We start from the raw sequence: 7809 nt of genomic DNA on the forward strand, positions 1-7809 counted from the left end.
TTGGATTGAGACCTGGTGACTGTGGAGGCCATTGGAGTACAGTGGACTCATTGTCATGTTTAAAAAAACAGTTTGAGATGATTTGAGCTTTGTGATATGGTGCATTATCCTGCTGGAAGTATCCATCAGAAGATGGGTACACTGTAGTCATAAAAGGGTGGACATGGTCAGCAACAATACTCAGGTAGGCCGTGGAATTGAAATTATGCTCAATTGGTACTAAGGGGCCCAAAGTATGCCAAGAAAATAACCCCCACACCATTACACCACCAGCAGCAGCCTGAACCGTTGATACAAGGAAGATGGATCCATGCTTTCATGTTGTTTATGCCAAATTCTGACCCTACCATCTGAATGTCGCAGCTGAAATTGATATTCATCAGACTAGGCAACATTTTTCCAATCTTCTATTGTCCAATTTTGGTGAGCCTGTGCGAATTGTAGCCTCAGTTTCCTGTTTTTAGCTGACAGGAGTGGCACCCGGTGGGGTCTTCTGCTGCTGTAGCCCATCCGCTTCAAGGTTCGATGTTGTGCATTCAGGGATGGTATTCTGCATACCTTGGTTGTAACAAGTGGTTATTTGAGTTACTGTTGCCTTTCTATCATCTCAAACCAGTCTGCTCATTCTCCTCTGACATCAACAAGGCATTGTCGTCCACACAACTGTATATTTTCTCTTTTTCTGACCATTCTCTGTAAACACTGGAGATGATTGTGCGTGAAAATCCCAGTAGATCAGCAGTTTTTGAAATACTCAGACCAGCCCATTTGGCACCAACAACCATGCCACGTTCAAAATCACTTAAATCCCCTTTCTTTCCCATTCTGATGCTCGGTTTGATATCACATCATGACCCCTTTGGAATGATTTTTATATACTACCTATAGGTTTAACGGAAAACTAAAAAAAGTTTTTAATAAAAATGAACAGTAGCTCTGAAAGGCTTAGAGGGCTGCTGTCAATGCAAGAACATATGAGCAAACCCTTGTTTTTAGTACATTACTGTATCTGATAAATTGATTGTGTAATAATAAAAGGGTATCTACATGTCAATGACAGTAAGTAGTGGGATCCTCAGATTTGACTATACTCTTATTTACTCAGCTGCAGCTGTATAAAATAAGAGTATAATTACAGTGGAAACACTGGGTAGCTTCTAAAAACGAATATTGAATGTAAAACAGCATCATCATTTGTACATAAATCTGTTGTACAGAAGATATGAAGGTATATATATATATATATATATATATATATATATACACACACAAAACATGGAAGGCAACTGCACTCTCATACCGGACCGGGTACACATCCCATGACCCTGCAACATGCTCAGCCCTGGGTGCCACTGGCACTCACAGGAAGCTGTGCTGTCCCCAGAGTTACAGGCAGTTAACCCCAGTCAGGTCTGGGTGCAAGAACCAAATTACAAAACAAATTAATACAACACACAGAGAAAACCCAGCACTCACTTACAAGCTCTCAGCTAAGATTTAAAAGCAAAAATGGAAAGGAATAGTTACCACATCTGGCCAAATGGGACAAGTATATATGTCTAGGGTGATTACATATGCCTGTGCACCCTTCCCTTGTTCCCAGTTTGTTTGGATTTGAAAGCTTGCATTGTGTGGCTGTTTTAGGGTCCCAGGTATTGGAAAGGACCTTGACGTGGTACCTGGGCTTGTCCCATTTGGCCAGATGTGGTAACTATTCCTTTCCATTTTTGCTTTTAAATCTTAGCTGAGAGCTTGTAAGTGAGTGCTGGGTTTTCTCTTTGTGTTGTGTATATATATATATATATATATATATATATATATATATATATATATACCCAGGCATGTAAAAGTCACAAATCTAGTTGACAGTAGATAGACTATGCAGAGTTACATCTGTGTGTATATATATATATATATATATATATATATATATATATACAGTGTATTTTAATGTAATACATATATATATATATTACATTAAAATACCAAGTACCTTGTTAAAGATATACTTTGGGCTTTAATATATGTGAGTCTATACAGGATAGAGCATATAAAACATATATTGCTGACATAAACTGAATATACAAACAATTATAAATACATATGGGCACATAAAGCACACCTATCTGTATAGAAAAAGTATAATCATTGGATAAGTAAACTCAAGTTATTGGTTCACTGCAGAATAATATTTTGCTGTAATGACATTCAAAGTAACCTGCTGTACAATTTCATAACTATATATAGTATTTATGTACTGTAAGGAGAGCTCACCATTTTAAATCTGTATTCCTTAGAACACTACTAGAATTAGATATGCAGGAATTGAAACATGGTATCAGCTTGACACAAAAACCCTGCATATATAAGTTTATAATCATGCATGTAACAGAGATTTGTATATCACCCTGTGAAAAGTCATGCAACCATAGCACAGTAAATATTCATGCTTGAAGGAATGAATATTCATAGTTGAGCCACTGTAGAGATCTTATACATTCTGTAATACAAACATTATCTGCAGAGATAATGTAAATCTGTTGTACTATTTCATACCTATATATAGTATTAATGTACTGTAAGGAGATAGAAAAAATCTATATTACCAGCACTAAACTGTCAGTCTATACCCGTATCTAAAAGGGGAAAAGAAAACTATTGTAATGTGTATATTTGAAAAATATATTATATGGATATATCGTGCAGCTTGAAGAAAGATTCAGTGTACCCTTAACACTGTTGGGAATATTAGTAAACAAGAGAACAAATCAATTACGCTTCAGCGCACAAATATACAATTTGGTTATTTGATTACCAAGTATTAATATTCCATATAAATGTTCAAGAAACTTGAAATAGTCTATAATACAGACAACGTCCAAACTGTACTTATAAAATAATAAATAATATTACTGGTAGATGGTTTTCTTCTTACCAGAAATTACCCCAATCATATGAGGTAATGTATGCTCACAGGAAAACCAATGTAGGTCCAGCCCTTGGTCTGTAGTTGTTCTCCTCCGTAGCTCCTTTTGAATAGGGAGTTTGTGATGCGCCTCTTAATCTGTATATCTCTGTATATAATACAGACGTTGTCTGTATTATAGACAATTACAACTAAGGCAGTTTCATCAGTTTGCTACATGAAAATAAACCAAGTTGTCGTAATACAGGAGTGTCAGACTCGCAAAATGCTCCTTAGTGGGCTAAAAGGAGGTTAAATTTGCTACACAATACACAAAACTGTGGACAGAAAACTTAAAATTATTCACACCAGTACTAGCCAACAGCACACATCAGAACATAAAAGAGCTAAGAGAATGAAAATTAAGTAGCACAGAAACCCTTCTAAACACCCAACCCCATTAGCAGCTATTGTAAGAATTACTTACCCACCTCCAGGACATAGAAGGGGTTACATTTGCCAGAATAAAAAAATGCCTTAGGATCCACCTGATCAAATTCACAACGGTTAAAGGAGAGAGGGGAAAATGTTGTCAAGGAGGCGGAGCTTATTGGAACAAGAAAACCAACCTCTTGAGAAGAAGAAAGAATAGAGGTAACTAGTACCCAAACAGGTCCAGCCTGTATATTGGAATACAACATATCTGTTATAAACCTCAAAAAGAACAGAGATAACTAATACCCAACCAGGACCAGCCCAATATGTAGGATACAACATATCTGTTCAAGGGTCAAGCAGAAAATTCTAAAGTTCTAGCAGGGCCAGAAAACTGAGAATAATAAACAGAAATCATATAAGCTCTGAAGCTTAAACATAGTCTGGGACAAATCGAGGGAACATCAACCCAACCAGAGACATCCTTCTTTGTTTTTGTTCTGTTTTGTGTTTTTTTTTTTGTTTTGTTTTTTTATAGAACTTTCACTGGAACATTTCTCAATCCCGACCATGAAAATTGCTAGTACCAGAATCCCAGAGGCGAAAAAGTCTACCAACAATCTCAAGCTCTAAAAGAAAAAGAAAATAAAACCTATCCTTACTGGATTAGAAAAGAAATTAGGCAAACGCACACAAGTGATAGCCAGAGGGAAAGTGAAACCAACAGGTCCAGCCCGTCATGCGATACAATTCCAGAAGAGCTCAGAACTGGAAATCTGATACAGAAAACAAAGAAATAACAAATATAGAGATGATAAGGAATAGGATCACCACCCCTCCAGTCGTCTAAACAAGCTATCTGATTGAGAAGAGATTCAGTTGACGGATCAGAACTGGGAACCTCCAATGTCGCCAAAACCTCTCTCAGAAGTACACGCATGCAAGCCATTCTAAATCTAAAAGCAAAATCCACCTCCATCAGAGTATCTGGGGGCTCTGACTCTGGAGGTATCACCTCTGAAGCCTCAGAGGACATCCCTTCCCCAGAAGACTGATCGGATCCCATCGTCCTCTTACATGCTGCAACTTGAGTAGGATCACATGGATTAAGTCTTCTCTTGCATGTGGCAGGAAGATGTAAATGCGCTAAAGCCAGAGAGATGGCCATGCAAAACCGTGCCGTAAACTCTGGTGGAAAGAGACCTCCCTCCGGAGAAGGGGGTAACGGTATTTGGGACAACTGCCGGTGTAGGAAGAAAAGATACTAGGAAAAACCTCACTGGATGCAGAATCCTCAGAGGCAGATAGATCAGTGTTCTCTAACCTCTCAGCATTGTAAGAGGAGAGCACCCTATGGCGTTATACGGAACATAATTGAGAGGCCTTGGTTACCCGGGCCTCCTCACAATATATAGAATTGAGCGTTGGCGCTAACTGTTATCCTAAATGCCTGGTTAAAAGAAAAACTACTCCTCCTCAGTAGTTTAAAAAAGTGAAGGTGCTATAATTAAAAAAGGGGGTAACTGGCGCTAATGGTTAAATTAGCTAGGATAACACTACCAAAGATGTGACTATTATATTAATAGACGGCTATCCGTTAGAGTGAAAAAATAGAAATGTGGAAAAATGAACATGTGATATGGATATCTTATTATTATCCTTCTGTTAACTGAAAGAGAAAATATTTTGTGTCTCAATTCTTAATTGGATATAGTGACAGCGTGTTTTAGGAAACAGAAAATGTGATAGAGGTTTTTACCTATTTGACATCGTCGATACTAATGTGAGTTTAATACAAAAAATATTAAAATTGTGACGTGTATACGTTTGATGTGGTGGACAATTAAGGTCTATATGTATAGATAATAAATGACAGAATGTGTAGCAAAAATAAATCTCTGTGACAGTTACTGCATAAAATATTTAATCCTTAAAAAAATCAATAAAACAACAATCGATATAATTAAAACATTAGGGACGTCTCCCTTGCAATCAGTGGTATCTGTCGAAAATAAGTTTGCTCAGCAGCAGTTAACTGGGCATAGTTGGTGGTATATACTACAGTGTTACTGCATACGTGAAAGTCACAATTGTACAAATAGTAAGGTACCTTACAGTTAGAGATGTTTTGGAGGCTGACAGACCGGGCGTGTGTTGATTCTGCCCTTGCACCAGGTCTCAGTATAGTGGTGTATTTCGCGGCTTAAAGACAAAACAGTCCACAGGAGGGGCTGGATTGCAGCTTTTGCGTGTATTTCAATCTTTGATGGGTTCCAAATAAAAACAAGGTTTCTGGAGTAAATTCTATGCGTTTCACCCTGAGAGGGCTTTATCAAGTTTTTATTTGGAACCCATCAAAGATTGAAATACACGCAAAAGCTGCGATCCAGCCCCTCCTGTGGACTCTCTAATTTTTTGATTTAGGAGATAAAGCCGCTCCAATTAAGAATTGAGACACAAAATATTTTCTCTTTCAGTTAACAGAAGGATAATAATAAGATATCCATATCACATGTTCATTTTTCCACATTTCTATTTTTTCACTCTAACGGATAGCCGTCTATTAATATAATAGTCACATCTTTGGTAGTGTTATCCTAGCTAATTTAACCATTAGCGCCAGTTACCCCCTTTTTTAATTATACCTCCTCACAATATACACAAGTATCAAAATCTGACTCAGAGGAACCCCCCTCTAACATATCAGAGTCCTCCATAACTTGACTAAGTAGCTTATGGACAAAAACAACTGGCACTATACACCCCCAATGACTGGGGCACTCACCACCTCCTATGACCCAGACAGGTAGAGAAACAGATCCTCCCCGCAGACGCTCGGTCAGGAGTATGGAAATGGAAAAACAAAACACGTAACTGCACCCGGTCACATGGTGCAACATGCCAGATCACTGCCGTTAAGGAAAAGCACGCCAATGTAATAAAACTGTGCAGCAAGCAAATTAACCTGTACGTTCAGTAATAGCCTACGAGCCCCAAACTTCTAAACGTCTCTTACACCAAAGCAGTTAGAATCACATAACAAACATGAATAAAAGTCCCCACTGTTCAATAATCCCCCTCAGGAGATATTAACTCTTGATTCCATAAAGATAAAGGAGTCCCACTGAGACCCTGTCTTCTTATTTTACGTTAACATGTAAGTAAAATAATGAAACAATCTTACCGGAATCTATGTCGTGGAACAGCAACACTGTCCTCCAAGTTTGACAGATAGTAGCAGCACTTCTAACATAGACTTGAGTACAGAAAGCAGGCAGCGAAACTCGTCAATGCTGATTGCTTATAGAGCTGTTAATATGAGTCAGGATGGTTTCTCAGAAAGACTCTCCCTGCATCTCCGGACTCTAACCTTCATCAATGCTCTCACTGAGAGGCTGACAAGACTATTAAAAACTCCAGTCCCATCTCGAAGAGTACTACCCTCCATAAGAAACTATTTTGTAATTCTTACGACACTTCTCTGCCAACCTCCTGTGACGAAAGGCAAAGAATGACTGGGGGATGTGGGAAGTGGGGGAGGTATTTAAGCCTTTGGCTGGGGTGTCTTTGCCTCTTCCTGGTGGCCAGGTTCTGTATTTCCCAAAAGTAATGAATGCAGCTGTGGACTCTCCCCGTATTAAGAAGGAAATCTCGTTATGATTTACTTATTTACTTATTTATTGTTACTATTTGTATGTTTAATTGATTATGGACAACTTTACTTTCTTTTTTTGGATCCCTTTTATACAGATACACAAGCTTACACAGCTATCATTATCAATCTTTCTACATCATATGATATATCATTATTTCTATATAAATGTCTTATTCTCATTCTAATAATATCCCATCCAACAACAATAACTACAATAATGTGTATCTAAAATTGCAAAGGGTCTGATTATATCTTAAAAAATGTAAAATGCTCTCAAAGATGTTTTCACACATTGAGCAGACATTGATCTGCTGGAGAATATTTTTTTAAAAGGTAGGGAGTCGAGAACTTTCCACAACTAAAAAGATACAAGTGTGGGTATCTTAATTAGGAAAAATATTCCATTCCAATGTTTAAATATAATACGTGATAGAGATGGTAGATACCTTATCCTAATGGGCTTACTATATAGAAGACCTATTACATTAGTATTGACTTATACACCTTATACTAAATCACATGTGTTTATTCAATCCCTCGCAAACCTTAGACCATCAAAAGAATCCCTAATTTTAGGAGGCAAACTTAACTTGACACTAGAGCGAAAAATGGACAGTTCTACTGGAACTTCTTCTCAATCCAGTAAGTCCTTCAATTTTCAAAATGTCTAGCATTACATAATACATGGAGAATTTTTCATCCGAACAAGAAAGACTACACTTTTTATTCCTACCCACACAAGTTCTAGACACGAAAAGATTATTTATTCACAGGCGTGCATAGTCTCTCTTTATTCAAAAAGACCTGGTTTGAT

The sequence above is a fragment of the Bombina bombina genome, chromosome 1, assembly GCF_027579735.1.
Source record: "Bombina bombina isolate aBomBom1 chromosome 1, aBomBom1.pri, whole genome shotgun sequence".
Lineage (NCBI taxonomy): Eukaryota > Metazoa > Chordata > Amphibia > Anura > Bombinatoridae > Bombina > Bombina bombina.